Source organism: Halyomorpha halys, unplaced genomic scaffold (assembly GCF_000696795.3).
Source record: "Halyomorpha halys isolate HHAL.00 unplaced genomic scaffold, Hhal_1.1 Scaffold391.1, whole genome shotgun sequence".
Taxonomy (NCBI): Eukaryota; Metazoa; Arthropoda; class Insecta; order Hemiptera; family Pentatomidae; genus Halyomorpha; species Halyomorpha halys.
The window spans coordinates 164,237-173,873 of NW_027107178.1; the positions used below are offsets into that span (position 1 = coordinate 164,237).

The 9,637-nt window shown below is 40.1% G+C and overlaps 1 long non-coding RNA gene across 1 annotated transcript in view; it reads left to right on the forward strand.

The window, feature by feature from the left end:
- The window catches only part of LOC106682153 (uncharacterized), a 147,346-nt gene that overhangs the window by 106,154 nt on the left and 31,555 nt on the right, over positions 1-9,637 (forward strand). Inside the window, exon 3 of the long non-coding RNA XR_010842905.1 lies at positions 9,032-9,101. This is a non-coding gene — a long non-coding RNA (uncharacterized lncRNA). The remainder of the gene's footprint in view (positions 1-9,031; positions 9,102-9,637) is intronic.

Consider the following 9,637-nt stretch of genomic DNA (forward strand, 5'->3'; position numbering starts at 1 on the left):
ATATATATATATATATAACTTAAGTATCAGTTAAAACAAAAATGAGAAGAAAGAATAAGATCTAACACACTTGGACTGCTGTAAAATACTGGCTTTATTGGGTTCGGAACATCTCTTTTTATGCATTCCATCAGCTGATCTTCTCAGCTGACAAGGAAGTAACTGCTGACTCAGACCGTGACTCGCCCCACTAGTTTACGAACAATCCTCGTAAACTAATACTATGCAATATAACAACATTGAAAACAAAAACAATAATGAAAAACTATTTACAATAAAAAAAAAATTGTTATATACATATTTTAAAAACTCACAAGCTCGCTTAAATATACGCTAAATACATAATTTAAACCTAATAATAAAATTTAAAAATAATTTCATACAGTAAATGAACAAGCTAGAATGAAAAATAAAATATTTACAAAAATCTACAATGAAAAATAAAATATTTACAAAAATAATAACAATCTTAAAATAAACAAAAACAATAAATATAATAAATAAATGAATTTTCTGTAGTCTAATTTAGTATGAGGATACTTCAGTTTTATATTATCATTGCCGGGAGTTTTAATTATTCAATATGGACAGTTCTCCTCTTTTTGGGTTCTCTGATACTTTCTATTGTTACAATATTGTGTTCCCTTATAATTATCACCCTGAATGGACCCTCGAATCGCTGTCTCTTTACCCCTGTTAGACCCGATCGTCCCGATTTTGATTCCTCCCATCCTATCTGTGACCTTAATTAAATTCTCCCGAGCTACTCTCCTGGACTTTTCCTTTTCCATTCTTCCCCGAGCCTTTTCCCATACCTTTTTTTCTGCACAACCATATTGCTTAGTGTATTTCCTCTCCGTCTGCTGCCGTGCTCTTATAGCACTGCCGGTGTCTTCGTAGCCCTAATAGGATCTTAAGTGGTGAAAACCCCGTAACGGTATTTACGGAATGATTATATCACGCTATAGCCTTAGGCATTGTTATATCCGGTTTCAATCTTTGCTAAGGGATTTGATATAAGTGAAGATGGTCACTCTAGTGCCATGAAGCCGCTCAATGCCTCCTCTACTCTTGGGGTGTGCTGGAGTGTTGAGGTGCCATGTCACATCAAGGTCCTTTATTTCAGTTCGAATCCTGCCATTGTTGAATCTCTGCCTCCGTTCGGCTTTCCTCCAGTTAGGTTTAAAGGGATATTCTTACACTCAGTAGACCTTGTGGATTCTACCGTCCTCTTAGTCTTCCTTTTGGTGTCAGCTCCGCCCCTGATAATTTCCAGGAGGCCTTGGTTAAAATTTTATCTGGCATACAAAATTTGTTTATTTACTTAGACAACGTATTAATTTGGGGTCATTCAAGAGAAGAAAGCAGCTCACTTCTAGAACTAGTTCTTACGTTCATCCAACACGTTTTCCTCAGCTGAACTATTTTCACTACGAAAGAGTAGCAGCAGCACTTATATTTGGAATTAAAAAGTTCCACAAATACTTATATGGGAGACATTTTGAAATCATTAATGATAATAAAGCCTTAGTGACTATTTTCGGTAGCCGAATTCGACAGCGACCTCCGGCAGCTGATCGCTTGTTGAGATGGGGATTATTTTTATCAGCCTACTCATTTGCCATCCGTCATAAGAAAGGGAATCTTATACCCCATGCTGACTTCCTTAGTCGTCTTCCTATGCACGATTCTTCACCTGTATAAAATTCCATCAATACCGTCTCTTATTTTGATGGTAGCTTGATGGTCTCTTATTTATCACCCCGGCAAGTAGCTTCCGAAACCCAGCAGAAATCTGATTTGATACGTGTTTTGAGGTCCATACTTCATGGATGGCCAGAAGATTGAGGCTCGAATTTGACAGCATTCTATAGGAAATGCGTAGACCTTTCTTCAGAGAATGGATGTATCTTATGGGGAGTACGTATTGTGATAACCACAGTTCTTCGACCTCTAGCCCTTGAGTTACTGCATGATTTACATCCCTGGGTTAACCGCTTGAAAGCTCTTGCTAGAAGCTATGTTTGGTGGCCACTTATTGACCAGAACATAGAGAAACTTGCTGCGGATTGTGGAGTCTCTCTCTTCATCTCCATCAGAAGAAGTAGTACCTTGGTCTTGGGCAACAAGGCGGTGGCAAAGAATATTTGTCGACTTCGCTCAGTTCCAGTCAACAGAATTATTATTAACATTCCAAATGGCCTGAGGTAAGAATTGTGAAGGTGACAACTGCTAAAGAAACCTACAGTGTTCTTCGCTTGCTTTTCGCTACTTGGGGACTACCAGAGGAGTTAGTTAGCAACAATGGCCCTCCATTCTCATCTTCAGCCTTCGCAGATTTTTTACGCCAAAATGGAGTTACACATTCTAAGACACCTGTATACCACCTTCATTCGAATGGGCTGAAGCTGAACGGAAGGTCCATACAGTTTCAACAGCCCTTCTTAAACAAATACTTGATGAATCAACCAGGAATCGGACCCTACAACACAAAATTGACTCATGGTTGTTTTAGTACCGAAACATATTCCATTCGGTTACTAAGGTAACGCTTTCAGAGTTATTTTTAGAGAAGAATGTGAGGAGGACACCATTGACTTTACTTCATCCAGCGCAGACCTTAAAATTACGAATGAGAGAATCTCAAGAGAAATATACAGCAGAGTCTCAAAGTAAACTGACTGAATATAAACCAGGAGACTTGGTGTGGGTTCAATCCATCACTCACAAGATTGTCAAGTGGCTTCCCGGAGTTATAGAACAAATAGTTTCTACCGCTTCATACCAAGTGTTTCTTAATGGACGTCTAGTTCTTATCTACGGAAGAGTTCTCCAGATGCTATGTCGAGTTGGACTCACTGGCTAGGCAGCCTGAAGAGTGTTATCAAGGCCTATCTAAACCAACCAGTGCTGCTGTTCCGTCAAGGGACATTCCTGCATCGGTAGAACATTTACCGAACAGAAGGTAAAGAACATTTACTCCCTGCGAAACCGGCTTCAGTGGAACCTTTACTGTCAGACACTACTTCGGAACCTCCGACACCATCTTCTGAGCAGGCTACCTCCAATTCACCCCCTGAGGAGTCCAATTCTATGGTTATCCGGCCCTCATTTAATCCATGCTTCTGTCTCTCAACACCTTCACGGAACTTAGTCATCCAAGGACAAGAAGATCTCACACGAACTAGCCGGTCAGGTCGGACCATCAAGACTCCTAGGCACCTCTCAGATTATTATATATTCTATTAATTAATATGTTTTGTTCCTTATTTAAGCAGGGGAGGATGTAATGTTTGTTATGAGCATTAGCTCTTTGGAATAACTCCCCTATCTGATATAAGTCAGTTGAATACAGTTTTATGGTAGAAACTAACCTGTTTGTTTTGTTTTTCTTTTCCAACATCGAAGAACCCTATTATTTTGCTAAGAAAGTAAATAACAACTGATACAATAGGTCAGAAAAGAAACTGGCCCAAACTAGGTAAGATCACCATCACACTGTTATCTCTAATCCAAAGAAGTTATACTGTAGTAGTTAGGAATTACCTCTAACAATAGCTCACTTAGAGGTTCTTACACTGTTGAAATACGCTGTTTGGAATTTATAGAATTGGGGCATCGAATAAAAGTGCCTGTCTCAAGAAAAATCGTTGTTGGGGCAGAAGGAGATCAGCTTCCTGGACCATATCATATCTAAAGACGGTGTTAAACCCGACGTTCACAAAGTAGAGGCACTTCAACGAATGGCAGTCCCCAGTGATATAAAGGGGATCAGGCAGTTGCTGGATGCTCTTAACTATTACATGCGCTTGCTGGGGGCTTTTAACTATTACAGGCGCTTGCTGGGGGCTTTTAACTATTACAGGCGCTTGCTGGGGGCTTTTAACTATTACAGGCGCTTGCTGGGGGCTTTTAACTATTACAGGCGCTTGCTGGGGGCTTTTAACTATTACAGGCGCTTGCTGGGGGCTTTTAACTATTACAGGCGCTTGCTGGGGGCTTTTAACTATTACAGGCGCTTTGTGCCAGAGATGGCGAAGCACTTGGTCCCATTTAACTATCTCTTAAAAATTGGTAGCCAAATAGTAGTAACGGCGGCCATGGAAAACAACATTAGCGATGTGTGGAAAGGCTGTAACGAGAACCGGTACTGGCGTTCCCAGATTTTAGCAAACAGTTTACTATCACGACGGATGCTAGCGAATACGCGTAGAGGGCGGTGCTTTCACAGGAGAGTGAGAAGGAAGAGCGCCCGATGGTGCACGGTAGCAGAAGATTGACGGACATTGCAGTGCTCTCGAATGTAAACTGTTAGGGATCGTGTTGGCGGTGGAACACTTCCAACCGTACGTGTTTGGGAGGCGATTTAGGAACCATACCAACCACCGGGCTCTTCAGTGGGTAGAGAAACTCAAATAGTATTCTTCGCGTATCACTCGCAGGAAGTAACTCCTAGGCCAGTTTATTATTATTATTATGGTCGGTTGTTCTCGCTATTGCGGGTTGAGTGTCTGAGGTGGGAGACCTACAAGTCCAACCACTTTCATATTTTTTTTTTTCAAATTTTAAAAATTTTCGCACTGTACGTGCAGTGTCTAAGAGAACTGACTGTTGAGCTTCTCTTAGCACATCCATAGGGACCCCCAAACCATTCATTCCTGCCACTGTTGATTTTGGTATGAGACCATTCGTTGATATTATGAATGGAGTAATGGTAACACCTTCCAATTTATATATTTCTTTCAATTCTGACGCCAATTCCTGGTATTTCCTCAGTTTTTCTCCCACAGTAGAGCTTACATTATTATCGTTGGGGATCCCAACATCACTAAGTTCTGCGTTCTTTTTTCTTAGGTCTATAAGAAGGATTATGGCGTACTATATGGTCTGTAATAATTGATTCATCCCAATCTAGCCTGAGAGAACCTTTTTGGAGAAGTTTATTTGGGCGGTACTTGTAATAAGGGCTCTTATCTTCAATTAGGTTGTACTTCACAGCCCGAGCCTGATGCAAAATTTTGTTTGCAAAAAAGAGTTGTTCGGACAAGGCGATCTATCTCCTGTAGGCTTGTATTTGACCATTGCACTATGCCGAAGCTATAAATAAGAGCTGGTATAGCCCAGGTGTTGATGGCTTTGATTTTTCGCTTCCCAGTTAGTTGGGTTTTCAGCACTTTTCGTAGCCTAATTTTGAGAATTGTTAGAAATTCTTGTTGCATATCTTTTCGAGATATTTTAAGATGCTGTTGCATGCCCAAATATTTATATAATTTATTAGCTTCAAGTTCCTTTATGTGCTCTTCTTCATTAACAAGAATGTTCTGTTTACTAACCACTTTTCCCTTGGTTACATGGAGCACTGCACATTTATCGAGGCCAAATGACATTCCTATGTCTCTTGTAAAAGATGAAACAGCTTCAACCATATTTTGTAGTTGTTCTTTGTTTTTCGCGTATAGTTTGAAGTCATCCATGTACCAGCTGTGGCTGACCGTGGTCCCTCCGTCGTTGATGGCAAGTTTATATACCTCCTTATTCTTTCCAAGAATCCTGCTTAATGGAAATAAGGCCATGCAGAACCAAATTGGGCTTAGACAATCCCCTTGGTAATTCCTCTCAGTATTTTTATTTGATTGGCCATGCAGATAGTTCCGACTTTCAGCGTAGTTTTCCATCCTGCCATCAGGTTTGAAAGGAGTCTGCTTACATTAGATTGAATCTTTCTATATATCTAATACGTTTAGTAGTCAGCTGTGTGGAACAGAGTCAAAGGCCTTTTTATAATCAATCCAAGCCACAGAAAGACTTCGCTGTTTTTTCGAGACTTGTGCAGCAATGAACGAATCTATAACTAAGAGCTTACAACCCCTAGCCTGCTTTTTGCACCCTAGCTGTTCTATGGAAATCATATTCTCATTTTCAAGGTGTTTATATATCTTGGTCGCCAGGATAGAAGTGAGAATTTTATATAAACCATTTAAACTCGTTATTGGCCGGAAGTCTTTCGGACGTAGGTTAAATTCGTTCTTCTTTGGAAGCATATAAATGATGCCATCAGAGAGGCCTTCAAGCAATAACATCTTTTAATCCAATAATTTTGGATTCCGTCAGGTCCAGGCGCCCTCCAATTTTTCATGTTCCTGACAGCTTCCGAAACATCTTCCACTGATACTGTCACTTCATTCATTTCAGAGGCATTCTGGAAACTTAGCATTTCTTCTTCTATCCAGAAGCACTCGAGGTGATTCCCCGGCTTTTCCCACACACTTTTCCAGTAAGCTTCAATATCATCAGGGCATTTGCTTGATATTTTTTTTTTTTTGCAGAAGGTTTCTATAAAACTAACGTTCATTCTGCATGAACTGCTGCTTTTGTTTCCTACGCAAGGCTGCCTCGCTATAGCACCGTAAACGGTTTGCATAAACAGCCTTTGATGCTGGTTGTCTAGATAAAGAGTCAGCATATCAATTAATTCACTTTTCAATAAGATGTCCAAGTTTAGTACTACGATTTCATCTATTTTCCTCTTTGTCTTTGGTCTTGCAGCTTGAGGGTCCCGGATTTAGTTTGAGATGACTCCAATTTTTTCCCTTAAATTCTCCTTTGTGAAGTCTTCTCTTCCATGGAGGCATTTCCCTGCCTTCTGTTGGGAGTTTATTTTTACTTTTATCTTTCATTTTTATCCCCAACTCGAGTGCAACTGTCCTGGCAGCAATATATAGCCAATGAGGGATATCAATACCACTAATTAGAGCTGTGTTTTCCTTAAGCACGCTATTTATTATGTTGGTTATTTTTAGTGTGGCCTTGTTGTACGGCACTCGAGGTAACGATGGTCGTTCCCGAAGCGGTATTCCCTCAAGTATAATGTGCTCGGTCAAAAGTGATTGACTCAGTCTAGTTGCAATATTCTTGTCATCTACTTGGTTCTCTGCACCTTCACCACAGGCTGATGTACTTGCTCTTCCAATTTCTGGACCCGTTCTTGCATTCATCGCTCGGTCAGGTGGCTCGACATCTCTTTCTGTTGCCATCAACATACGAAGTTCGTCTTTAAGTTGTTGGTGGTCATTCGGAGATAGAAACTTTCTCGTCAGTATTACTCTGACCTGATCACTTAGTTTCTGTGTGCCTATGTCAAAATCTGGAAAGGATTCGCGCCAGTATCTCTGTATACGGTGGAGATATCCTGTTTTGTCAGTTTCAAGTTTTGTTGCCAAGAAGTATGTCCGTATGACAGCCTTATTCATATCTGGCGTCCATTTCATCCTCTTTGCATTTCTTGGTTTCTGTTGTCGACTTCGTGCGGGTGGAGAATGTCTCTCTTCCAAGCTCGAGTTGGCCGGTAAACGTTGCAACCTTGCGGATCCTGATGACAGAGTAGTGCCGCTCGCTCCACTACACCCTGAAGGAAGCTGTCCACTATTCCCGCCCGTTGCAGCTCCAGTATCGGTCTTGTCTGAGGCTAATCTTCTATTTCTTAGCTCCATGTTTAATGGGTGAGTGCATTTTATACCTACTGCCTGGTTATAAATAAACAGCCCCCCTTACGTAGGGAACAGACGCTTCAGGTCACCGCCCAATATGGGAACCGCCGCGCCTGGATTTAGTTAGTTTTGGTCCACCCTGGGTATTTTATTTCTTCGGTATCCATCATATCTGATGAACACCCCCCCTATCCACCACCCGGGAAGGCGTCCAATGGAGGATATCAACCTCTCACGGGTAATTATTATTATTATTATTAGTTTACTAGCCAGGTAAGGAGAATGTGGTCGCGGATTGGTTGCCTCGTGCACTAATCATAAATGCGGTAGAGGAACCATTGGGGGAATTCGATAACGCCACGATTAGCCAGGAAACAAAGACTCTGGAAGTAAAGTGCACATTAACACTCCGGCCTATCATAAAAGTAGAGGGGGGAGGGGAGGAAGTCTTCATGGTACCCTCAGTGATCACTTACGGGTTTACCACGCGGACAAAGGACTGTAACCGGACGAGGCAATGGTAAGGGCGGTAGCCGCGTATAACCACTCCTTGAGCGGCGTAGGAACTTTATGGACACGGCTTAGGCAGATGGGGAAATAGTGAATCACGGGATGGTCATGCGGAAGTTATGGGTAAAAGCGAGAGGGCGAATTGAGAGGGAGAAACGTCGACGAGTGGAACGACATTAAAAATGGGATTGTTGTGTACCGCCGTTTGAGATCCAATAGGAGCAAGGAATCTCGGCGCTATGAGTGTGGCCATACCGGGTGATAACAATTCGGGATCATAACGTGGTAGCAATTGAGAGTATACAAGAACCGAGAAAGGGGCGTTCGGTACACGTTGAACAATTAAGGTTCCCAGCGATGGCAGCTAACCTTATACATAATTCATACAGATTTGTTTTCTTTTTCTTTTCTTGTTTGTAGAATCAGAGTGTAAAGACAAACAAGTGTGAGTTGAAGATGAGTGTAAATAGGAAAATGTGTGAGTTGAAGATGAGTGTGAATAGGAACAACTATGAGTTGAAGATGAGTGTAAATATGAACAAGTGTGAGTTGAAAATGAGTGTAAATAGACTAATTTTGTAGATATGAATTGTGTAAATAGAAGAGGTTTATTTTAATTTTTTTTTTTATCTGACTGTGTGCCGTGCTGAGGAAAGTGTATCTACAACTCACTGCTAAGAGGAAAAGTGTATTTATTTTATTTTAGTATTTATTTTTGGTTTGTTTGTTATACACATATATGATTGTATTTTATTTCTGTTATGAGTTTTTTTTTTTGTTTACAAGGAATTGTTCGTTTACTGGCAGGGGGAAGTTATATCCTATAATCAGACTATAGGTATTATGAATCTTAATGCTTAAACTCCCCATGTCAACAAGCCAGAATGTATATATAGAGGATTAAGGAGGAGCATAAATCAGTATCTTAGTTGGACTTATGAGTTTCATTTCGTGTACTACTTTCCCTTTTTTTAGTTTTACTCCCGACTCTTCATAGCTATATTCATATATGTATTAAAATATAATTGTTTCAGAGGGGAAGAAGTCCTCTTCGCCTTTGAGAACTCCCCTGCAGTCGGTGCAGAACGTTTTGCCTAAGAAGCAGTAAGTCCACTACTGTACCTGCTATGCATGTCATTGCATGATGTTATATATATACTCATACTGTATTCATTTATCTCGATATAGGTGTAACCAGATATTCATAAATTTAAATATATCTTATTATATTTTATGTCCTTTCTGTTTATTTTTAAAAGTTAATTATAAAATGTTCTTGTGCATCAGAACAGAAGCTGATTTATTACATATGGTTATTAAGTTAATAGAGTTTGCAATTAATATGTTGGGTGGACAAATCAATATGTGGCCATAATACCAGTGTAGATAAACATAATACCAGTATAGATACACATAATACCTGTTTGGATACATATTGTGGTTTGAACCGGATTAAAAAAACTATATCTGTTTTTCGTGATTTTGGGCCATTTTACAAACATTTCTAAATTTGTGTGTGATTAGAATTTTGTACCCTTTTGTATTGAACAACTGTATATGTGTGTGCTTGCCTTGAAATTTAATACAATGGAATTATTCGCTAATCATCTACTTTATTGTTATCTATTCATGGATATCTA